Source organism: Leguminivora glycinivorella, chromosome 1, assembly GCF_023078275.1.
Source record: "Leguminivora glycinivorella isolate SPB_JAAS2020 chromosome 1, LegGlyc_1.1, whole genome shotgun sequence".
In the NCBI taxonomy this organism is placed as follows: domain Eukaryota; kingdom Metazoa; phylum Arthropoda; class Insecta; order Lepidoptera; family Tortricidae; genus Leguminivora; species Leguminivora glycinivorella.
This window is the reverse complement of record NC_062971.1, coordinates 7,962,935-7,989,144: the sequence shown is the minus strand read 5'-3', so window position 1 is coordinate 7,989,144 and position 26,210 is coordinate 7,962,935. Positions and strand designations below refer to the sequence as shown.

At 35.7% G+C, this 26,210-nt stretch overlaps 1 pseudogene; it reads left to right on the top strand.

Annotated features, from left to right (window-relative positions):
* LOC125230707 overlaps positions 1-26,210 on the top strand; it is a 67,095-nt pseudogene that overhangs the window by 25,193 nt on the left and 15,692 nt on the right.

Sequence of the window (26,210 nt, the reverse complement as noted above, 5' to 3'; positions counted from 1 at the left end):
AATCAAAATAATTTATTCAGCAAATAGGCCATACAAACTTTTACACGCCACCCCCCCCCCCACACAGTTTACTGGATAGTTTATCAATTAAAAATTATGATGATTTCTTACATGTCCTCAAAACTTTCAGTTTTAGTTAAATTCGTCGCTTCGTTTTGCCCCCGGACAAACAGACGCACAGAATTTTCCATGTATAATATTAGTGTGGATGGATTATTCAAACAGTGGAATGTTATATTCAGGAAAAAGTACCAATACCAATAAAAATAATAAGATAATTAATTCAAAGAACCCTGATCACTGTGCCGTATAATAGAAAATTATGTTGGTAAAAAAGCTAATTTGCGAGAAGCGGTAGTTACTCGCATGAAAGACTTGCTGTGCAGGACGCCTCAAGTTTTACGTGGCGGCACTATTCCACTAATTTCTCAACATACAACTATGAACAATACAGTTTTTAAACATAATTTCTATATGATACACCCGTAAGGTTGCTCTTTTCATGAACACAATGGTTAACATAAGAGGTTTGTAAAATTACTAGTGGATATTCAATTAAAGAGGAATTCTGCAGTGTGAGTGAATTATGAGTTATGACGTTCCTGACACACTTTTCGTGTTTATGTTTACAATTTCAGTGGATTTATAGTCGGAAGAGACATTTTTAAAATTGCAAGATTTTCGCATTATAAACAATGCGGACTGTATTTAAGCAGTGAAATGGCGCAAAACAGCTATTAGCGAGTTCTAAGAACATATGCGGCTTTCAATTAGAAAAGGTTCCATCTGTATAGACACTGTTTTTTTTGTACTAGAGTGTACTGAGTGTACTCGCATGTGTGAACAAAAAAATAAGTAAACGCTTGACGATACTTGAACACTTTTTTACATGTCAGTGAAATGTCTGAGTAAAAGTAAGTTTTTAAAATAATATAAGATACAGCGGGCAAATCTCGACAAATGGGGGCAAATGTAACGGGTCCATTTTATCCATGTTTTACAATGTTTGCATTATTAAATAGACTATCCACCGGTTCTATATGGTAGGCGTGTTCAGTAGATACATGTAGAACTCAAAATCATAGTGTAATAATGGAAAAAATGGATTAGTTACAATGGCCCCCCAGTCGAGATTTGCCCGCTGTACCTTATGACATGTTTTGGTATACAATGCGTTAAAGGCATTATTAGCCACATCATTTCACAATATTTAAAAACTGCAACCTGCTCGTATAAATTAACATTACGAGTAGGTACTTATTTCATTATTATCACTCTTAATTAATATCAATGGCAAGTAAGTTATATTGCAAATTATTTGAGTAATGATCCACCAAAATTAATTACACCCCGACTTGTAAGGAAGCTTTGAGCAGCAGGATTCCTGCATTCAAATTGCAATAATCTTCATAATGAACGTGTTAATCACTTTGAGTAATTTCAGCCCAAACTGGTTTCCATACGAGACCGCACTTATGTTTTAGACTCTGGTGCCATCTAATCAATGTTCTGTCAGATATATAATTTGTTATTTCCCAATGACATAATAAGTATGTAAATAAAATTAATGGCTCGGCCTTGCACCACATAGAACTGGTGAATGAGATGTTTTGGATAACAGTAATTTATATGAAAGATGGCGAAAACGTAGTGGTAATAAATAAGTCTATCTGCGATCTGTGGGACCGCTCTAAGGCCTTCGGGCTGGGGACTGCTTGACATCCGGCGACCGGGGCGCCGATCTTGATGGCACGCAATGTTTTACGTCAGTGTTGGTTTATTTTATAGTATGTTTACAAATAAAGAAATATGTTTACATTTTCAATCTTGTGTTACATTAAAACAAAGACTATCATTCTGTTTACACATACATTGTGACGCATACTGTACTTATATCTTTACATTTAATGGATTTTGGCCGATTTTTTTAAATAGACGCTGGTTAGGGCGTACTGTGACTGTTATACTTTATTTATACAGAAATGTCATAATAAGAAATAGGAAGGTATACAAAGGGATGTTTCAAAATTTAGCCACTAAGGTTTCATGAGTTGAAACTGACTCCACACAGCACAGCACAGTTATCCATTATGACTCTATGATGGTGGCGAATCACTTAATTTATGTATAACATAAAACCGACAGGAAGCCAGTAGTTAATAGATCGGTATTACAATATTTACGGAAATAAAACCTGTTATTTCAATAACATTTTTGTGAGAAAAATATCTGTAGCAACCCAACAACAGTCCCTAGTCAGAACAAGATCATATACATGTTTTTTGTCGTATAAATTCACCAAGATACTAGTCTTCTTCTGCTTAAGATGACTATAATTATATCATGTAACTATAATACACAATTATATCATATGAGCATTATGACATTATGTTGAAATTTTTATTTTTCATGTAAATTGATTACAGTACCATAAGTAATTCGCCTATATGTATCTCCGAATATGCACATATTATTGTTAGTATACTGAGTAATAAGCAATATTGATATAGCTTAAACATTGTCTTACATAGCCCACTGCCAAATATCAATATTTCCTATTGCATAATGTGTTATGAATTCTGTATATGAAATATACATTTGCCAAAACAATTGAAATGGACGCTTGAGTTGGAAGAAATTGCACGCTATCATATGTTAATTTGCAATGTATACCCACATCACGATAATGTATGCGTTACTGCTGGACTGGTAGCAAAACTGCAAATAAGATGATAATGATAATACATTTTCAGCTTCTGATTGAATTGACAATACCATGGCCATGATTAGCTAAGGATTCATATAATAAAAGGTAAGCTCCTACTCAAAGTCTTTACGAGAACGGAAACTATGCAAATTTTTCCTAATAAATTAAAAGGGGTCAACTGAGCAAAAAGATTTGGGATACAAGCGATTGAAACGAATCAATGATCTAATGAGTCACACATACTTAGGCAAAGATCAAATGAAGGCAATTATTTCTAATTAAATTGACTTTGATACTTCCATGAATATACATGAATGTTAATGCGGGAATCCTCTCTACACTGTACGCGTCAACTTTATTTAGTCTTTTACTATGTCTAGCTAGTATGCTTTTTTCGATATTTGAAATATTTAATTTGTGTTTGAATAATTATGAACATGTGATGCATATATTTTTAGGCTTATCATTTTTATGACTTTGTGCTGACTAGCCGAATTTATAAAGGCAAAATTGTACGATTCGTGAACTAGTAATTCTAAAACATTACGACTTATGGCTCTTTAGTCCATTTCGATATTCTAATAAGAATGTAAGACGACAGATAACTCTTCAAATAAGGGTTAATGATTACCCATTTATAATTAAAATTCAGTCATCAGCTTAAGATAGTAAATAGTTTTCTTTTCAGAACTTTCGTAATTTATCACCAAATTGCAAAGCATTATATTCTATATTGTTCTTTTGTGTGAATAATATAAATGTCTCACGTTCTTTATAAACTGATGTATACACATAAACATACAGGTTAATACGCAACTATGGGAACAAATCAAATTATTTTAACAAATATTCTGATTTGTGTTTTTTATGTAGTCACACTACTATATATAAATTAAAAAATAATTATTAATTATTTATTAATTTTCTTTAATATATGACATCTTATTTCGATACAGGTTAATATTTACTGTTTTCTTGCTTATTTCCCAAAATCCATATGCAGCGGGACTTCCCATAAACAAGATGCAACTGTTATGTAGGGTAATACCTGATTCTAGAATTATATCGAGATGACAATTATTTATTTATCGTATGGCATATAATTAGAATTTTCTTAAAAGTCGTACGTGCGCACGGCTGTAGCATGTAGCGCCACGGACGATGACAATGGTATTTACACTTGCCTGTCATTCGAGACCAATAGGTCAAAATATCGTAGCTATAAGTACTGTGTACCTTAAGCGCTGAGCTTTTATTTTTCATTTAGGTTTCAAGACCTTACTTCTGATAAATATAGTTCATCAATATCTATTTAAACGGCAATAATTTTAATTTTTCTGTTACCACTAGAAACCTATTTTGCCTAGAATCTGCGCTCCCTTTTATGAGTGTCCTAACAAATTCTTGTATGTCAGGTATATTAGGAGTCCGAAGTCTTCTAAATTAAGTCATAATCTCAGTAATGTTATAACATCATATTTCTAGTTCCTTACACTAAATTCAATTGAGACTGGGACTCGTCCTCTGACCTTACGAACCGTTTTTGAATAAGTTGTGGCGTCTCCTCTGTTACTGACAAATAGTCGCGCCGCAAAATTCTAATAAATGGCGCTTAGTAAGCCACTGCGGAAATGTGTATCGATCCTACAACGCGCTAATGGAGTTCCAAAAGTTAATTGTAAATATACAACTTCTGTTAATCTCTCTAGGCCCCGGAAACCTATTCAGAAAACATTTGTCAAATGAAATAAACGGGAACTTTCTGTTAGTAATACCGCAGTTGCGGGCGATAATTTTAGGATGCGAGCGCCTCTTTATTTGTAAGAGGAAACTGTGGTCTAAAATCGAAGGAGATTCATCCTTCAATTTCCGTTTAATTTATTATATCAGAAACAGGCCTCCACATTCAGTGACTACCTTTTAACATTTTATCCATAAGAGTGCCTTAGCAAATTGTGAAAATCGGCTTCTCTCGGAAAATGTATTGCCCTATTGGTTTTAATGAGCTTAAAGTGTTTTCGATATATCATACTCATACAATAAATAAGCACTTTGAATACAATTTACCTACACGGTTTCTTGCTTTGTTTTGTGTAGTTGTTTAAGTTTAGGACCAACTTCATTTACTTCGGTCAAGAGATGTAAGCCATAGTTCTTCGCTGTTAATAGTTTGAGAATATTATTCGGTCGTCTCTTTAATCTAATTCGTTAGTTATTTATAGAAACATAGAATTCGTAACATTACGCCATCTGACTGGGCAACCGACAAATCCTTTTACGACGAGAGTCCGTCCTGAGTAGCAATGCAACAAGGCATACTAAAATGCTATTGTACTAAGTCCTTTAAGTCATTTTGTCAAACTATCCACAAAATATCGTGTATATTTGGGAGTCAGATTTCCGGTACGAGTTTGTTGTCTTTGTAATTAACCTCTTCAAGGATTGTCTGTAACCTTGGTCTAGCTAACGTTAGTAATAATGCATGATTGAGTATTCTAACCGTTGGTCGATTAACGGCAGTTTGAGGTCAATTTGTAGTACATATATGTATATATCGTACTTAGAAAACTTTCCGAGCTGTAGCTTTTTATTTCTAAATGAATTGGTTCAGAAGTCTCTACCTACTGGGTCGATTGTTACAGAAGTAATACTTTTGTCAGTTCGGTACTGAACAACATATACTGGAACATTATCCGCCATTAGTCCGACTGGATGTTACAGCCAGACAGCTATAAGTTTGCTGAAATACAGACGAATATCCAGGTTTCACAGAGTAATGAGCCTAGTACAAGATTTTTCCTTTGCAGTAAGTTATTTTGTAGTTAAGAGTCAACATTTGCTAGGTACCTGAGTGGTTCTTCTGCATTTCTAAAGTCCGTATCAAGACCCAAGACCATGCGTCAATTATTGACGCCCGTGAGTTGATGAGACTAGAGCTCTAATCATTCATTTAAAAGAATCTGCACTCTAGGAATAGCGTAAAACAGTGGCATAAATTAATGGATTTTCTTTTTCTCATTGGTATCTTCGCCGCCCCCTCTCCCTTTCTGATTGGGCATGAAGGGCTTTGTAATATAAAGTGGTTTTTCATTCTGTTTAGCATCACTATTATGTATATTTCTTAATTAGCTTAGTATCTGGCAACAAAGTGCTAGTTAATTGCTACCGAAGCTCCACCCACACGTTTTTAGATGTGGAAGTGGATTTTCACAACGTCAAACCTGCTAATAAACCTCTATCATGACGAGCATTCTAAAAGTTGACATGACAAATTAGGTTGGCAATAACGGCGTTGCTTTACAGTAATTGGATCACACATTCGTCATCATTATGGCCGTTCAGATATTCACGAGTGAGAGAAATTTGGACATTCCTCACAATCATTCATCTGTTGGTCAGGTGACCACGCTGATTATGTATTAGCTAATTAGGCAATTGAGACGACGCCGATGTCGTTCACTTTACCTGTCTAAAACGACCCCACTTATGGGAACCCATCACGTGATGATTTTTGTCTAATAAGACAATGACTAAACTGTGTAATTGTGTATGTCTCAGGTTAACACGTACGCTGTGGTTCTGATTCGAAAGACCTTCTACGAAGTACATATGTTTAGAAATACCTTATACAAAGTATGTTTAGTTAAGAGTTGTGCTAATTACCGCAAAGTAGATGTTAAAGCGACATAATCTCATTGAGATTCGAGTACAAATACAAAATTTTGCCTCGTGATTATAACGCTCGTCTCATGACACGAAAGGTGAATTAGTGCATAGCATGTAATAACCCAATGGGTTCTCACAGGATGTCGTAAATCATCGCATAGGGCAATGAAATCCAAATTCCAAGTCGCTGCAAAGTTTAATCTTTTACGGGGCGACGCTTGTCAATTTATATGACAGCATACTTTTACGCACAGCACAACTTTACTCATGTTGTCTCTAATGACGAATCATGTCTGCACAATGAATGATCTCCTTTGTCATATCACGAGGCGATGCCCTATCGGATCGTGGGCCCTATCTTTTCATAGGCCAGGTTATCTAATGGGACCTCATCTGTCGTTTCAAGACATCTCTTGAGTCCTGTCACCTCACAAGGCGAAGCTATGACTTTTTAAGGGACGAACCTATGTCGTCTCACGGGACGTCGCTCTGTCTCGTCTTACGTGAGTGTGGCATTTGACGGTGACTTTATGACGGTGCATAGGATTACACTGCGTCCCATCGCTGTCAATTTTCTTCATCGTCTCCATGCCACCAGACAGGAACAACCCCGTCGTCTCGCGGGACAATGCAATGTCGTCTCATTGGACGACGCCTGTCGTGTCACGGCACGACGCCATGTCGTTTAACGGGACGACACGTGTCGTCTCACGGGACTATGCCATGTCATCTCACTGGACGACGTCATGTCGTCTCACGGGACGACGTCTTTCGTCTCACGGGACGACGTCTGTTGTCTCACGGGACGACATCTGTCGTCTCACAGGACGACGTCTGTCGTCTCACAGGACAACGTCTATCGTCTTACGGGACGACATCTTTCGTCTCACGGGACGACGTCTGTCGTCTCACGGGACGACGTCTGTCGTCTCACGGGGCGATGTCTGTCGTCTCACGGGACGACGTCTGTCGTCTCACAGGACGACATCTGTCATCTCACGGGACGACGCCATGTCAGTCTCACGTGAGTGAGGCATATGTATCCGCGTACTTATGACGGTGCTAAATAGATAAATTCAATTATGCCGTTTTGTTAATCTCATTAGTGGTTGAAGGCACGGGAAGCCGTTTTGATTAAAGAGGAAGCCAGGAGGGCCTTTTTTAAACAATCATGATTTTGTTTTTAACTAACATTACCCACGATTTAATGAGTTTATTAGACAAACGTAAAGTACGTATTAATCATTAGTAACTTGTACTTTAGTTGAATTCATATTATTTATTGTAATTGTTGACATGTAAAAGTGCCGGGGTGTGGCCTACTTGCTAAATAAATGTTTTTGATTTTTTTTTTAAAGAAAAGTCTAATATAAATTGTATGTTTTCTGTACTAGCAGTTCGTATTTCCCATTCCTGTTGCATAATAAAATTAGCTAAGCTTAACCTATATATTTATGATAAATATTCGTTGCGGCTCAGAAAATTATGTTTACATATATTAATGAATTAAATAAGTGTAATGTATGTTAAGCAAATGTAAAAACTGATAATCGGGATGTATATGTACCTATATTATTATTTATATAACTTGTATGTTAGTGCAGTTGAGCGTGCAGAATTTATTGAACGGCAATTATGTTAAGTGCATATTGTAACAGGAACTGGTGCATATTTATAAAATAAAACTGTGAAAAAAAAACATAATTATGATCACATCAATTCAACAATCGTGACCTTAAAAGCCGACCGTTTACATAGTTCCAACAATAATTTGAACTGCTCGCAAAAAGTGAACAACATACTTCGAAAAAACACATAATTCGAACAGTCGTGATTTCAAAAGCCGACATAGTTCAAACAATTGTCTGAACTCTATTCGCAAAAACTTAACCACATACTTGGAATGTCCGTCACGACAGAAAAGGGTTTATCGCTCAGAAACAGAACAAGTGACCTTTCGCGAGGCGCTAGAATTCCTTGGCATTAGTACATTCGATACGTAATGCTAGTGATAGTGACCGGTTGATTTATGAAGTAGAATAGATTGAACTGGAACGCTTAGGCCATGTAGTTCATTTGACAGATCGTGAGAGTATGGTATCCAAAATTCTTCCAATCAAATCAAATCATTTTTATTTTGCATTTTTCATTTTTATTATCCTAAATTCTGTTCCACCATCCGACCGGTCTCCCAACGCTGCCTTCATTTGATAACATGCACCCTGTGTTTCATTATGTCTTCTTGTTCTTAAAGATCACCACTTTAAGACACATTCATACGAATATTATATCACGCGCACTGTCGCATATCTGGCAACCCTCATCAGATCATACTTTATAATTTACGGATGTGCTCATTTCAATTTTATTTTGCTCCATTGGTCTTTCTTAAATACAATTAGCTTCAATAGATGTTTCTGTGCCAGAAGGCATGCTTTATTATACAACGAAGGCCTATTCATTTCATTACATTTGATTTCATATTTTTGTCATCCAATTACACAAACATAAGAGCAGTTCCCGAATACTTTGTACATAGCCACGTCAGCAAATTTTAATTGATTCTATTGTTACCAACATTTAGTAATATAAATCTACTTTCGTATGATATATACATGATAATTGTTATAATTAAGAAAATATAGATACTAGAGAATCTTAATGACGAAATAAAACTTAATAAAATCTCAATTCACCAAAAAATATTGGTAACAAAATAGGAATAATAAAAAAAATAACTATTTCCTTAATTTTTGTACAAATTTTTCGAGAACTGCTGATAATATTTTTTTATTTATTATAGATTGCTCAGCGATTGACCCTAGTCGCACCTGATGGAAAGTAAATATTGCTACCTATATAAAAATCTATCACATACCCTATGCACATGCACATATATAATGTGGGGCTACAGTGTTGGATATCTATAATAGTTCATCATCCAGTATCCTAATTAAGCAGATCGGTCAAGTGTTTAGTAATACATACATACATACATACAATCACGCCTGTATCCCATAAAGGGGTAGGCAGAGCACATGAACTAATCAAGTTTCAGTGCCACTCTTGGCAAAAAGGGGTTGAAATAAAACGAAATACTATGTACACTATACACTACTATATATGTATACTATATATGTGTACTATGTATGTATACTATATAATATGTTTAGTAATACCTATGCAAATTAAGCCAATCTGATTTGATGTGTATCCAAATGCACTCACATATAATTTGCGCAACTGAAGTCGGTATATCCAGACTTAAAATATTATTAATTCGCTTTGTACATCATTTTTATTGCGTATTTTGCAATTTTGATATAGTTAATTATTTGTTTCCCTACTGCTACTCGTATTTCATTGGTCATAAACATGTTTTTCAATGAATGCTTATTTTAGATAATGAAAGTACCTACTCATAAAATAATTTCCCTGCATAATCACGAAAATCGAGTCGATTCTTCTTCAAAAAACAGCAGAGATAATAAAGTCATTAGGCACTTACATGTCAATTTTTAATTTAAAGACATTGTTGAACTAGCATGAAAAATACGAACGTTTCCGAGAAAATGCGATGGAGACTATTATACAGGATGTTTCAATGAACGTAATACAAAACATGTTTTTCAAACTCGTCTTCATATTGCTAAAAGGGGTTAGGTCGCGTGTTGTTCAACTAGTTAATAATCATTAATACCATTGTTTTCCTAAATCCTGTTATTCTGGTCACAACATGGTTACTCTACCTAAGGTTGTTAAGAGAAAATAGTTCGGACCTAGTTTTCCAGTATAAACTCACCTTTTTGTTTATCTAGACTGACATATTTTATGAATAAAATGCATTCTGACATGTTACCTGTCACAATAATCAACACCTTGATAACTGATAAGACACCTACAACTGACGTATGGCAAGACATGCCATGACGTCACAATGAGTGACAACACTTTGAGAATTGGACTTATTTCTTTTGTTAGAAAATTAGCAAAATTTAATTACGTAGAATTTAAAGACATGAATACGTGCATTATATTCTTCGTAGTTAATAGAGCCGGAATCACTTATTTGTATCACGTTCATTGAAACACCCTGTATTATGTACCTACCTACCTACACTAAATCTCCATCATCATCAGCTTCCGTCTTGTGCGATTGCCCGCCCGCGGGCACAAATCCATCAAACATCCGTCGCGCGCTTGCTCATACTATTTTTCAATAGGCGTTCATCCGCTATTTGCACCCGACTAAAACCTCGGAAATATATTCAGTATTTACTCTTATTGTATATTTAACGTAAGTTTCCAGGCATTAAACGGGAACTAAATTATATATGTACCTACTAAGTAAATAATAAAATATAAATAATAAATATTGGGGACACCTTACACAGATCAACTTAGCCCCAAACTAAGCAAAGTTTGTATTATGGGTGCTAAGCGACGATATACATACTTCAATAGATAAATACATACTTATATACATAGAAAACATCCATGACTCAGGAACAAATATCTGTATTCATCACATAAATAAATGCCCTTACCGGGATTCGAACCCGGACCGTCGGCTTAGCAGGCAGGGTCACTACCAACTGCGCCAGACCGGTCGTCAAAAGTACATAAATTATTTTCATCATTCGATATTCAACTGTTTTTATGCACCACCAAGAAAACGTAAACGACGTTACCTACGTAAACGACATAAACGTTACATCACAGACAATAAACAACATTATAGCCATACTTAAATTCTTAGACAAGTAACCGCAGAAATACGTACTATAGTAATAATAGTCGCAAGTAGGTACAGGTACCTTATGAGGTAAATGTAAAAGTAGGACGGACTCTTGGACGGAACTGACGGCCTAGCCGAAATGAACATCATGGACGTTAGACGCCAATCGCAACGTAGTCTGGCTCTGTCGCGTTAATATAGAAGAGCATTAGAGATAGCTAGCTACGAGTTACGACAACGATATTATCGTAAACGTTTGTGAATTTGGCTACGTACTCTGGCCCTCTAGCCAAGAGAGCAACCGTTGACGCCGAATCGTATTGTTCTCGTCTCTATATATATTGTTCTTCCGTATTAGCGCGACAATCACGTCACGGAGCGTCAGTGATTAAGTACGTTTGGCTTGAGGTCTATCTATGAAGTTATGATGATAATTACACCGTGGGTTTCGCGAGGTCTATAGGTTATCAAAGCAATTAGTTATGAGTAGTATCACTTAGGTATACGTGATGACTTTAATATTTTTAGCCAAGCAAGAGTAGTCTTCAGGAATTGCAGGATAAATCTAGATTGAATGCACTAAACCTTGCGAAGTTATTTACCCAACACCTAATGACAGCTTTGTATTAAGCCGCATAATTTACGGAAACCCTGCAATGTTATAAATACGGTGTAACCGCACGTTTTCTTCAAGGAAATGTGTCGTAACGTAACGGTGCTTTAGACTGTATTTTGTATCTCATTTTCTTCCATTCATAGTAAACGTATATTCCATTCACAGTAATTTATTGACACTTAGATCAAGTTTCCATACTTCCTTACTTATTAGATGGCTGATTAACTAAACGGCTAATCGTCGAACTAAAAGGTCAGGTTGTATAAATAGCAGACAGTAGTTATACAAATACATACTATATGATAAATACCCATAGCCAGTGTGGAAATACGCTTGGCTGGGATACTTTGAGATTGTTTGCTATACAGAATAATTTTTCAACCTCCTCAGAAAACTATGGCAAAATTGCATTGGACGAGTTATAAAACTGTCAAGAACTGTGCTTTAAATACATGTATGGGGGCTTGGAAGTAAGGATTTACTAAGAGTATATTATAGTAAAGGAAAAAAGACTTTTGAACCATGTTTAAAAAATATGAAAAAAAAAATCACATAAGTAGAACTTTTTTTTAGAAAAATGTTGGTATGAGAAAAATAATGTAAACGGTTTTTTTTTAAATGTTGGTATAATAATGTAAACTCACCCCAATTTTCCCAACGACGGTCCCAAAATAGTAGTAACCATTTATCTGTAACAGAAAGAAATACTTAAGTCACATCACTAGGTCATTTTTTAGACCAGTAAGCCTCACATCACGAGATAGATACGTCTTCTTCTAACTGTATTAATGACATAAGGACGGGTAGTCTATCTCGCGGCGACATACTCTCGCGGCAATCATGTACTAACCCTGCTGTTGCTAAATAAACTTACTTAATTACATAATATTATTTATCGGTGCGGCTGTTCACATTATTTAAGCCTAAGTATGTGTATTACATAAAGGTCCAAGACACACGTTGTTTTCAATATCGAATATTAGTTTACCCAAAAATTCTGTTATAATTTATCAGTGTGTCTTACCATTCATTAAGTATTCAATCTTCTTAAATAACACTCAGGTAGATACTTATGCTTTAAATTATTCATCGGTATGTGAAGGAAATAAATTATTGGAATAAATAGTATACCTAAGTCCTATAGGTATCTCCTCGTTTGGTTGGAATGAGGTACAGTGTCAGTGTCACGTCAGTAGGTCGGCCAGATACTTTGTGATACGAGAGATGTGTCCCAATGAGCTCAGACAGTGATTAATGAAGTCAACAGACGATATACCCAACGATTTTTGAATCTTAGCAAACTTAAATCGCCTTAGGGCCGATAAAGACGGACTACAACTCATTAGCAACTCAGAAATTATGCAAAAAGGCATGTTATATAAAATTAGAACGTAAAGTAAATTGATTAGAGCTATAACAGGTTACATGACTTGTTAGTTATCTCAGTTACTTATCGGTAGCGGCGCGTCGTAAATATTGGTAAACAAGCCGGAATTCATTTGGTTTAACTTTTCTTCGTGATTTGTAGGGAAATGCTCCAGGAAATTAAGCGTAAGAAAACCGAGTTTTATGAAAACGCAGACTTATAAATTTCGTTTTGCTGTAACGTAGGTATACTATATTTATTTTTAAAAAATGCTAGACAAAGGCGGAGATATTCCATAGGTAAAAAAAAATCATGATTAACATTAAGCACCCGAAATGACAGAACGCTAAGTGATAAATTGAGAATTTTCTTAAAATCCTTGAGTTACAAAAGCGCTTTGAATAAATCAGAACGTTCCCAGAAATCGAGGACAGAGAGTGGAATATAATAATCAATGATTAAACGTATTTGGAACACACCTGATGCTATTGATTCTTTATGGAAGTAATTATTGTCAAAGTAAAGGCTAAAATAAATCAAGTCAAAAGTAATGTGTACATCAAATTTCTTCAAGAATAAATGCTATTAACGATATCTGAGGCTTTCTTAGACTTATGTCTTAACTAACATCTCGTACCGGGTTACAGTCGGACCTAAAAGAGAAGCAATTAAAAAGTGATAACATTGTAGTGTCATCCCTTTCAAATCAATATGTGTGAGAAAACGGGACTACACTACGATGTGGCCACTTTTTAATTTCTACTCCTTTTGGTCTGACTGTAGATAATAGCCACACTATTAGGCCTACAAAGGCTTTTTCCCCTCACTAGCTCGGAAACACGTGTTTTGTCCTTTAATACCAGCGGGTAAAAACGCATTTTATCCACTAGTGGGTAAAGTAATTTGACCTTGAATAAAGTCAAATTAACTGCTTTAAAATTGATAAAAGTAGGTGAATTTAGAAATAAAGATGATTTACCACCTGTGGAACTACTGGAAGCAGTGATAAACGCATTTTTTGCGTTGTAGTTTCCTCGCTATAGTGAGGGGAAAAGTTTTGTGTTACACTCGGGTGCAAATGTATTTTACTTCTCGTGTGTTAAAAAACTCGCAAGTTCAGGATTCTATCCTCGAACCACTCGCTTCGCTCGTGGTTCAACTATAGAATCCTTTCACTTGCTCGTTTTTCAATTCCACACTCGGCGTTAAAATACAACTTTGCCCCCTTGTATAACAAATAACTATTGTATCGTGATAGGCGACCAAAAGGGAGGAGTCAAACAAGACGCCGATAGATCAATACAAGTGGCTGATTTGGGCAGTCGGGTTTCTTAATCGTATGCATTGTTCTGAATCGCTATGATAGATTAGTTGGTGCGATGTCGATCGGGAATTTCATGAATAATAATATATTTACAATTTACGGCTTGCAAGTAATTAAACTAGGAAAAACTCTCCACCGAGTGTATATAGTCTGTGCAAAACTGCTAAAATATCGATGAAAAATTATAATTAACTTTTTAAAGAGTCTTTATGATTCATGTCATATACAATTTACACTGTAAGTGGAAGAAAGAAATTTAACCCATTCTTTGATGACTATTCACCAATACATACTTATAGGGATCTAAATGTCTACCTCAAGCTTAATGTAAATTTGAATTCTAAGCACACCACAGATGTCATATATACCATAGATCAAGCAAACGTATCTACTTAGCGTGTCAAATGAACTCAGTGAAATCCACTGAGTTGTCCGTCTTTACTCGCAGCTTGCAGCTTTCGGGCGTCAATTTTTGTAAGTTGAAGTCAACCAAAACATAAAAAATGCCTCGTTACGTGATATTCAATTGCAATAACACAAAAATTATGAACAATCAAGAGCCTGAGACATATTTAAAATTACAGGCAAGAATCAACTTCAGTACAAAATTTGACACGCTCGGCCCCTCTACAAATATATGAATTTGTTTCTTCTATCTAAATTAAGTTCTGTGAAGCACACTGACTATAGGTACTTAAATACTTGACACTCTTATTTTTATGAGAGGTTCCTAAAATCTTACATTGTTTACTAGGTATATCAATTCAATCATAGATAATTCAAGACCAAATTATAATAAACAAAGTTATAATCTGTAGTTGCTCTCGAAATCAATTTTTATTTATCTCTAGTCACGAGCGAGTTAATAAATTCTCGTATCTATTTCACCAAAGAAACAATGTACCGATGACTCATTATACGTTAAGATCTCTTGGTCTACTTACTCGTATACGCATCTCAATTGACCGACAATGGATAGCTGGTGCTCAGCGAGTGAGTAGTAATAAATCACTTTGTAATCGATGCCAAATAGTTTTGGATTCGATTCTTATGAAAGAGCGTATGTAAATAGTAATTGCAGGAGGCAGAAACGTGTAGTTAAAGAGAATACTATATCAGAATAAAATAAGGTACACGGACAATAACATATGCATAGCCTAACTTGAAAAAAAGAAAATACTTCGGCGGCACGGCGGTAATGGCAGTTAATGTTCTTATGATAGTTCGAGCCAAACGATAATGCGGTGAACATTGGAATGTGTCCTTTGCTTAAACTTGTGCACATACTGTACTCATGATGAAATTATCAAACGATCAATATTTTTATTCAAAATATGGCTATAATATATCTATAACTAGGTACTTTGTGAACTACTCGAGATTTCGACGAGATCCTTGAAGTGAAGCAATTTGGTCTACCCAGAAATGATTCAATGGAAGTGCTTGTTACCTTTGCCACTACTGGTGTTTCTAGAGTGGGAAGGGGCGCTTATAAATCTGAATCTCTCAAGGAAATATATTTAAGTACGGATGCGATAAGTAAATTGCCTCTATACTAGCTCTTAATTTGGAGTATGTCTGCAAGATCTGTTCTGAAAACGAAATTGCTCTATGACCTTTCATCATCATTACAGGTAAAACCTTCCGTAGTCTGTTAAATACTATGACTGTGTAAATGAATTAGATTCTTTCTCTGATGCCCAAAAGAATGCGTAAATACAATTTCGCGTGGGAATAGCACGACCTCCGAAATGCTGACACAGTGTCCCAAATATGTGCCATTGTTGGCGATTAGGAAGCACCAGTTTACTTTTACTGGCTCGGAACGCAACAGCGCACGCAATCACTTTCGACTTTCTGCGCGCGCGCTACCCACCGCGCACGACAAATGATTTTTTATCATTCTTTAACTAATATGATCATCGCAGGAATTTATCGGAACGAACTGACAAATAGGAGTAGAAAGTAAAAGTGATAAGGACTGTATCGTTAATTATAGGGACACAACAAACCTCGTCTAAATGTTGACATGTGCATAATTTTGTATTATTATGGTCCGAGAGTATGATCTGAAGGTATTGGTAAGTACTATTTGATATAAGAAGGTCTGATATTTTTTTTATTTTAGGGACTTTATGGTACTTTCATTAAGGTCTAGCAAATACATTTCGGACAACCCCTAATCTGGCTTCATTTGAGAATATCTCAAAGACTTTTTGTACGATTTCGACAAACAAAGGTTAATATGCTGCCAAAATATATTTTTTAAGGGTACTCTTCATGGTTGTTCAATTGGGTACTTGCAGAATAAATGCGGTGAATTTATATAATTAAAAAAAACGCATTTTTGAGCAACGTTCCGGTTTGCCGTAAATTTTTGATACAAGCAGGATGAGAGAAATAGATAAAAAAAATTAGGCATAGGCCAATGTCTAATAGACATTCATGGTGTTTGAACAGTGCCTAAACCAGATCGATATAAACAGTGTATGATAGTTAAATTCGACATCAAAGTCGGAGTTAGCGTAAGCACCATGCCACATTCTCTAAATGGCCGCCATACACAGATCATGAACTTTATTTTTTTTAAATAACAGTGGCTAGACTATGTCTAGATATTCTGCTTTGTGGATCATGTGTCGTTGAGGTTCGCACTGTACAATTTTTTTTCGCAATTGTGTCGTCTTGTACGCTCTTTGTGAATTTTCTAGTAGCATTTGTCCGAAATCGTAATTGGTACTCGGGAGGATTAAGTCAATGCTGTCTAAACCACATGCTTTACGTCGAGTTTCTAGGACAAAATGCGTACCTTATTATGTGCCTTATTAAGCCCATGTCTTGTTATAAGAAAAAAATATAACAGCAAATAAATACGGCTACTCAAAGTTGTCCCCATATTTAACGATACAGTCCTTATGACAGGAAAATTGACGATATTAGTGATACTGGCGCATTTCTCGGCGAATTAAAATTTTTAATCGCCGTATATATTGAGTTAGTCGCGGTTGGTGTGGCCCGAGAGGAACTTGACCAAGCGACTTGGGTTGCTTTTGAACACGTTTTCAATTGTTCTCGAGACGGCGCGGGCTTGGAGACTTACGTTGTTATCGTTTGCTTTTATTTGCGATTTCGTAGTACAGTAGTATTATTAAAAAAAAAGGAAATAGGCAGATGGGAGATGAGTCAGATGAGTAAATAAGTTATGTCAATGAGTCAAAGAGGGTGTGGAGTGAAATACCATTACAAAAAAAGAAATAAAGAGCAGAGAAGCAACAAACAGTCATACTCAACAAATTGTCGCTTTATATCTCCGTATATTATTGTAACGACTCATTCACGATATCATATACACTAGTAGCACGTAACTGAAACAAAGACATCATAACAAGGATAATAACGCAGTCGTATCCGACCCAACTTGCCTTTGTCTACCGTTGAACAATATCAAAGTGCCATAAATTTTCAGCTTCGTGGGTACAAAACGAACGAACGTATGAAAATAAGGACTGATTTTGATTTGTAGCCCTGGAATATCGGGAAAATATAAAAAGTAGCAGTATTTATTTATTACTTTACATAATTATTTAAGAATATAGGTATAATAGTAACGCAACATTAATTTAATTGTGCATTAATTGTCATTCAGCCTGATATATTTTTTTTATTAAACTGACGTCAATAATTAGATCTGTATACAAAATATACGAATATCGCACAAATCAGAGACAGTCCTAGTGCCGTAGCCGAATGGCATTTCTGCGATGCGAAATGAAACGCCGCGAAAGGTTGTCTGGCTCTGTCGCGCCAATACGCAAGAGCGATAGAGATAGATATCTACGAGCGTTTCCTTTCGTGAGCGTCTGTACCATTCGGCTCCGTATCTAGATGAGTGTTAACAGTGACGTTTTTATTCAACAAATTTTGACGTGGTTAAATTTAATTACAATCAGGCCGAATGTCAACTTCGACGGCAATCGATTAAAAGAGTAACCGGCTGAATTATTCTGTGACACATAATAATAACATTGAATATAATGCAATTTAAAAATTTGCTATGAATTAATTGCATATGACAATTTATGTTAGAAAAGATAGTGCGTGGAGTCCATCCGCGAGGAAAGAGTGAAACTTCATAATGTGTTGTTTTTCGAAATTCGAGTTGGCAACAGTTAAGGTACTTAATTTATTATTTACAACAATTACTTACATTATTTTCCACTTGAGTGTGTTTAGCCGAAAACTATGTAAGTAAATTCCCACAAATAAATCAGCTGCGTCGCTTCCTTGATGGCGTCAGCTTTATTACCACAAGTGCCATAACGCACGAGTTGAGTTTACATTTCGCGTTGTTAGTTCCTACTTTTACGGGCAGAAATATTCGCATAGAAACATCACATTGCGTTATCTGTCTAACCTTAAAAGTTAAGGAGCCTTCACGATTGGATTATTATGCTTATACAGAGTGGGGCCTGTAACAAAGGCGAAGAATTGAACTCTAGGCTATTCTCCTTATACTGATCAACATTTGTTCGGCGACTTTTAAAAATAACTTGTATTTTGATTTTTATCACCCTTGAAAGTTTTTTCTAAGAGGTAATGTATTGCGAATTCTGTTAAGTCTAAAGTGTGACAGACAACGTCAATGACAACAATAATGGCGTACATTGAAGCTAATATTTATTTTGTATGAAAAATTAAAAATTTAAAGACTTCATAATTTTTAAAAGTCACTAATGTTGATCAGTATAAGGAGAATAGCCTACAGTTCAATTCTTCGCCTTTGTTACAGGCCCCACTCTGTATACGGAAATATAGACTGGAAGAAAACAATGTTATAGTGAATTTCCTTTAATAGTAATCGAATGATGATTTGTGTGGTAAATCCACCACCAATTGGGCCTCATCAGATTGAACCCGAGTGCACGGCACGACAGGCCTCAGCGATGTTGGCGAAAAGACCTTAATGACATGGATAAGTACGTACGGTGGAAACGGGTAGAGATCGGGATGTGTAGAATGGGGAATAGGCTAAGCAGTGGGATGTGGGGTACTCAAATAAATGAATAAAAAAAGTTATAGAGGTAAATAGTATTAAGACATATAAATTGCAAAACGTAGGCACTCACTTAAAGAAAGTAACGTAAATACAAAATAATATTACACGTATATTTAGTTAAAGCATTACTCAATAAAATCAATATCTGAAGTATTCGTGACTAAGCATGTTTTAACAAGAACACATTATTCCCACGCGAGCCAAGTTGTCGACAAAGCTAGGTAGAATATTAGTAAGTTGCTACCTAAATATGAGTGAACTAGATAAGTGATACTTGGCTGATCGCTCTGGGCATAAGCATGAGAACTGGGGCAACTACGAGCAAACCCAGCTGCCATTCGCAAAGTTTTCAAGTTTTCTTGAAGAGTAAATACCTAGTAATTAATAAAATTAAGTGAAAAATACCTACTTATAAGTTTATGACTTGATTCACCGCCACTATTACCAGGCGGGCAATATGTTTGTTTGTCACCGTGTGGTACCTATATTAAAAGTTGCAATTACTTAAGTACAGTTACTAGGTTACTAGAACTACAAAGGCAACGATGGAAATTTTACTAATTTTTACAATAATACATGTATTACGTATTAGGTTCCTACATGATTTATTTAACTATAATTTTAGCCATTTAACATTCCTTTAAAGTACAGTTTTTATTTTTTTACTTATATAGTAATTAAATTGAAAATAAGTAATTTTCAATAATTACGTTAAACGCTTAAAATGTGGACTTTATAAAACTTATATATTTTTAAAATATTTTATGTTTGTCTATTCCCTTAACCTGGAAAAATCTAGTACGTATTAGGTAGACATGGATAGTCAGTAGTAGTCCTTCGCAAAAGAGGACACCGGACTTCAACTCTGAAAGTGTTCCCGACCATTCAGCTTATGTAGGTGTGTTCAAAGGTATTATAAATAATTAACTTTTCCGCTTAAAATGTTAATATCTATGTATGTATCCCTTAATGATGATGGTATGCTTACTTAGGGACCCCTCGACGCGTGAAATAACAACTCTTGGATCTTATGGCTTCGAAATAGGGTTGACATGACATGAGGTGTCGAAAGGTTGGCATAATTGACGGTCTACCGTGTGGATGACTGTACGTAAACCCATGTAAACTTTTTTGTTGTAATACTAGAGAAGAGAAAAAGAATAGAAAAGCTAATTTAAGTAAGAGCTGCACATTTTCCGAAATGTCTTTTTTTTACACTACGTCGGTGGCAGACAAACATACGGTCATCGTAACCTATGGATGCCTGCTACTCAAGAAGTGTCACCTGCGCTTTTCCAACCCATTAGAAACTTGTACAAGGAGTGTTAAGTACACAGCAAAAAGGAGTGTAGAAGTTCGAAGTAAGATTCGGGTTTCCGACGACTCAAAAAACGATAGACTGAACAAATTTAGTTCCGTAGGTCCTTCCGTTACCAGCACACCGCACCCTCGTTGAGCTCTGACAGCCTTGGTCACCGGCAGGAACACAACACTATGAGTAGGATCTAGTGCTATTTGGCTGCGGTCTTCTGTAAGGCGGAGGTATTTCCCCAGTTGGGCTCTGCTTTAGATTCGAGCGACATAATATCCGCTATGCTGTGCCCTACCACACACAGCGGAATATCATTCGCTATTCCCTACCTCCTACAAATAATTTAAACAAAGGTATCCTGTACAATGTGTGTATATCGACTGACGATGAAAGTCTTTGGGTTGAGATTGAAATTTCGAAATAGATCGGATGCAAATTTCTGCGATTCTCATCATCAATTACAAATTTGATAATGGTATCAAAGATCGTGCGAACCCAGCTTTACGCGTACCTAAACGTTGTTTGCGACATGTTTAGCGAGGTCCTGACAGCGTATCTAGCCACAATACAATCGCTTACGCTCGGTAGCGTATCGTAAACTCTTTTTCAGTAGAGATGGTCGTTTTTTTACGCACTAGTGCGAGAAGTGGTTCATTATATTCCAGGTCGAAACTTCGGAGGCTCATCTGTACTGAAAAACGTCGTACGATACACGTGCGAAAAGGAAATTCGTAACTCGTGTCGATTTAAAACACTCCCTTCGGAAAACTTCCTTTTTTACGCACAAGCTTGTATCGTAATGTACTATTTTGGTCTTACAGAGCCCCGTTTCGATCGCCACGTATCGTCAACTATTGTCACTTCGGCTAGACTGGCTGAGATAACTATCGGCGTGCTTTGGATGTTTTCCTTTAATCGGTGCTAGTGATTTTGTACTGAACTAAATAGTTTAAAGGATTTGTGAACGTATTTGGCACTCGGAATGTAAGCTATTTTCGGTGATAAATTACTTTTGGGTAGTTAAACTTCTAGAGGCATATGGTATTTCACGGGAGAGTGCCGTATTCGCTATGTTTTACTGGTGCTGCCTCCATTTTGTATTCCATTCCAAGTTATTTTTTTATAATGTACATTAAGTTGAAAATTTATTTAACGATGAGTACAATAATGGATTAACAATCTATGTACAATTTCATTATTAGACTACTTTTTCCACGGTAACTAGTATTTATTCAGGGGCTATATGTATATCCAAGACATGATCATGCCGTAATCAAAACTTGACTGCTTGTCCTAATAAGTCACTGCACAAAATCACAATAAAAAAATCCGTAAAAAAATCCCGATAGCTTAATTCCATAGCAGCCTTCAGTTACTTTTGTTCCCAGTATATCTACACCGTGTTTTTTTTGTTTTCCGTTAAATTGGACACGTAGTTAGATTCATCATCAGGAACCACCCTGTATATCACTTTTTTGTTAAATTCGAAAAAAAATTTTTTTTCGTTTCCATACATAATAAATGAATTAATTAGTGTGAGAGGACCTTAATCGTAACATTAAAGTCATTGTCAAGTGTTTGACGGCACATGTCAAAGCAAATAGCATTAGGAAGTGATAAGGGATGCCACACACGTGTTCAGTAATTTTTTTTTTTTAATAATTCGATAACCGTAAGAGTTAAGAGGCTAGTTTCTTAGAGAAATTTATTGTATTTGAACTAAAGAATCTTCCCTTAAAGTTAACGGAATTCAATAAAACAGGGTGTATAAATAAAAAGCTCCAATTAGGAAAAATGGAATAAATAGTGTTGACCTTTGGGAATGGCGTGGTCGTTAAATCGTTCCCCTTGTGGTTAATTGCGAACGCTCCGGCGTGGGAGAGAGCCGTGTGTTGTGAAACCTTTGCACATTTTACAGAATCTACAGAGTACTAGGTACTAATACTCGTAAGAACTAATACAAAGAAGAACTCGTTATCTATTATTACTGAAACGGTTCCTGCAATAACTGACCTGAAATAACTAACATCATCAGGCCGACCCTATCGCACTATTTGTAAGTGTGATACGCGACCATACTTGCCTGCTAGCCTGCTTCCAACTTTATCACTTATCAACTTGCCGGCGTATCATGCTGCCAATTTTATCACTTATCCACTTGGATAAAGCATCCGTCACGCTTTAGGAAGTATGTCAGTGTGAGAGTGACAGATGTCTTATCCACGTGATACGTGATGGAAAAGACATCTGTGACGTACTTGCCAGAACGTGACGGATACTTAGATAAGTGATAAAATTGCAAGCATCATATGCCTGCTGATCTGTTATTTTTCCAATATAATAAATAAATAATATTCACTGCATTTGAATTTAGAAATATAAAATTTTAAATTATATTTCTTTCACAATTTGCCTGTGGGCTGGTTTTTCAATCGCCAGATAAATAATATCTGTCAGATAAATGTTAGCTGTCATTGTCATTTATACGTGTGATGAAAAGGATAGTGATAACTTTATCTGATAGATATATTTATCTGGCGATTGAAAAACCGGCCCTGTGTCAACTCTTATTCTGTAAAACAATTAAACGCAAAACGGTCATTTTTATATTACTAAGGCGCTCTATCCTAAAACGTAATAAAATAAACAAAGCTTGAAATAGCAATTCGTTTTTCAAAGAGAATATAAACATCCATCCATAATTTAATATTATAAACGGGAAAGTGTGTGTGTCTGTTTGTTTGTCCCTCTTTCACAGCAAAACGGAGCGTAGATTTGACGTGATTTTTTAAGTGGAAATACGTAGTTAAAGGGATGGAGGGTGACATAGCCTACTTTTTGTCTCTTTCTAATTCTCCACTTCGTTAAAATGGAGGGTGGAAGTTTTTTTTTCTGACACCTTACACAGAACAACTTAGCCCCAAACTAAACAAAGCTTGTACTATGGGTGCTAAGCGACGATATACGTACTTAAATAGATAAATACATACTTATATACATAGAAAACATCCATGACTCAGGAACAAATTTCTATGCTCATCACACAAATAAATGCCCTTACCGGGATTCGAACCCAGAACCGCGGCTCAGCAGGCAGGGCCGATTGAGCCAGACCGATCGTTTGTATGGAGCATTCCGCAATTTTCAAATAAACGCGAGCAAAGCCACGGGAAAAATCTAGTATCTTATAAAAAAGCGAAAGAGAAAATTAATCCGTAATATTCGTCCAAATCCAAGAAAATCCAAGAAAAAAGGTCTTGATCCAGCCTCTGGAGCCGTGTTTATTGAAGTAGATAATTACAATCGTACTGGAGGAGCTTCGATCGTGAATTTCGTATCTATTTTTCCCTTGCGGATAAGTAAATTTATGTAGGGAGCTGAGTTGGATATGATAAGCGGTTATTGTCTTCTAAATCTTAATATTTATGACAAAGCAGATTATTAATGTTATGTATGTATGTTTTATTTTACTTTATTTGTATTTAATTACTCCAACGGAAATTAGAATTTAACGATGGTACGACTATGTTAGAAAATCAAAAAACGATGACAATGCACAAGAAATTACAAAACAAGATTTTTTTTATTGTAAATCATCTAGCTTAACTTTCAGCTAAGTAAGACCTTGACTTTGACAGTCATACGAATGACTGATGACGTGTTGACTCACGGGGAAAAGCTTTCAGCGCTTCGTTTTCGATGAAAATAATCATTTGATCACTGGATCACCGATCACCGGTCACAGAAAACTCTAATTAAAATAACGATCATAATTTTAACTCAATAAATGTATAACGGAGTACGCTGGTTCGAATCCAGCATTGGACACTTGGAGGCCTTGGTAATTTTTTCTTTGTATATGACATTTATTTCAGTTTATAGTCAATAAATGTATCCCTAAAATACATTCAAACTCAAATAAGTAAACATCATGGTTCGCTCACATGACGACTAACAATTGTTAATAGCGTCCACCGCAATGGGTTTCATAATCCTAAAAGCCTTTACACACGCCCAATTAATATTTCTTATCTCGTTGTTCCAGCAATAATCCTCTTCGCTCACGCAGCCGATGTGAAAGAAAAGGAAGATACAAAAGAGCCTGAACAAAACAAGGACAAACGGCAAACGCAAGAAGGAGTTCTACCAGCTCACCTCGTTTACAGAACAGCTAGAAAACAGGTAAAATATTATCATTTTTGTTTAAGGGGGATACGGAAAACTCTCTACGAGAGTTATGAATTGACTGGCTTCTAGGAGCTAAGATTTCCAAGATATACTTCCTGCCATAAATATAATTATAAACAAGAATTTAAACATGAGGTGCGTGTTTGTTGCATGTGCAATTAGATAAAATATTTCCATCATGTTATATGATATAGCTATTACTTTATCAGCTTTGACCAATAATCCTTATCATTATCAATCCCGAATGAAGCATTTATGCATGCGATGGGAGAATAATTTGAATGTTGTTCAATCTACAGACAGCTCATAGTACCTAATGAGCCAGACACATTTACCAAAAAAAAAAATGATGCTGTAGTCAGTTCTACAATACATACATCAGATATTGTAGTGAACTGAACACCTCATTTGGCTCCTCCTTCATCGTTAATCTCAACATTACTTACCGGTACAAGTCAAGTTGAAATTAAATAGGTAGCTATAAAATTACGTGAAATTCTTAAATAACATTTTCCGTCAGATTTTTGCCCGTTCTTACATGTGCATTTTCAAAGCAAATGTAAATTCAAAGGTTTGGGTATTAACAAAAAAATCGGTTTGTTTTGATCCTAATATTCACTCAACTGTACAGTCAGCCAAAAAAGTGGTTTACCACTTTTCGACCTTGTGTGTTTCAAATAGAGTCGAAAAGTGGTAAACCACTTTCTTGGCTGACCGTACATTATATTTAAATCCAACTATTCAACATCCAACTTATATAGATAAAGAACTTTCAGTCAAATTACTGCATACAAAACGATGTCTTTTAAAAAGTAGTTAATAACCAAAGATTTAAGGTTCTGTTGTTTTGTTACTGTCGGCGCAACCCTGTGCAATGCATCTTCCATTGCATTCTTTTGGTGCAACCTCATAAGTCACCGCCTTTTCTGGCAAGCACAGCATTATTCCAATATTAATTGTTTAACTTCGCTAGAAAATTTTCCCCTAACTTTCAAATTGCTTTGTGTTTAGGTGGAATCATAAATTCTTGCGGAATAGCCGAAATTAATTAGCACTTCAATGTATTATTGTGTTCATATTCTACAAATATTCTTTTTAATAAACAGAGAATAAACTTTTTCAAAATTGTTTCAGTCAGGGTCACTTCTATAGGTAGGGCTTGGAAGTTCGTAATTATAAAATTATATAAACAACCCTAAAATAAACCCTGATATCTTAAAAATCCAATCCTTAAGGG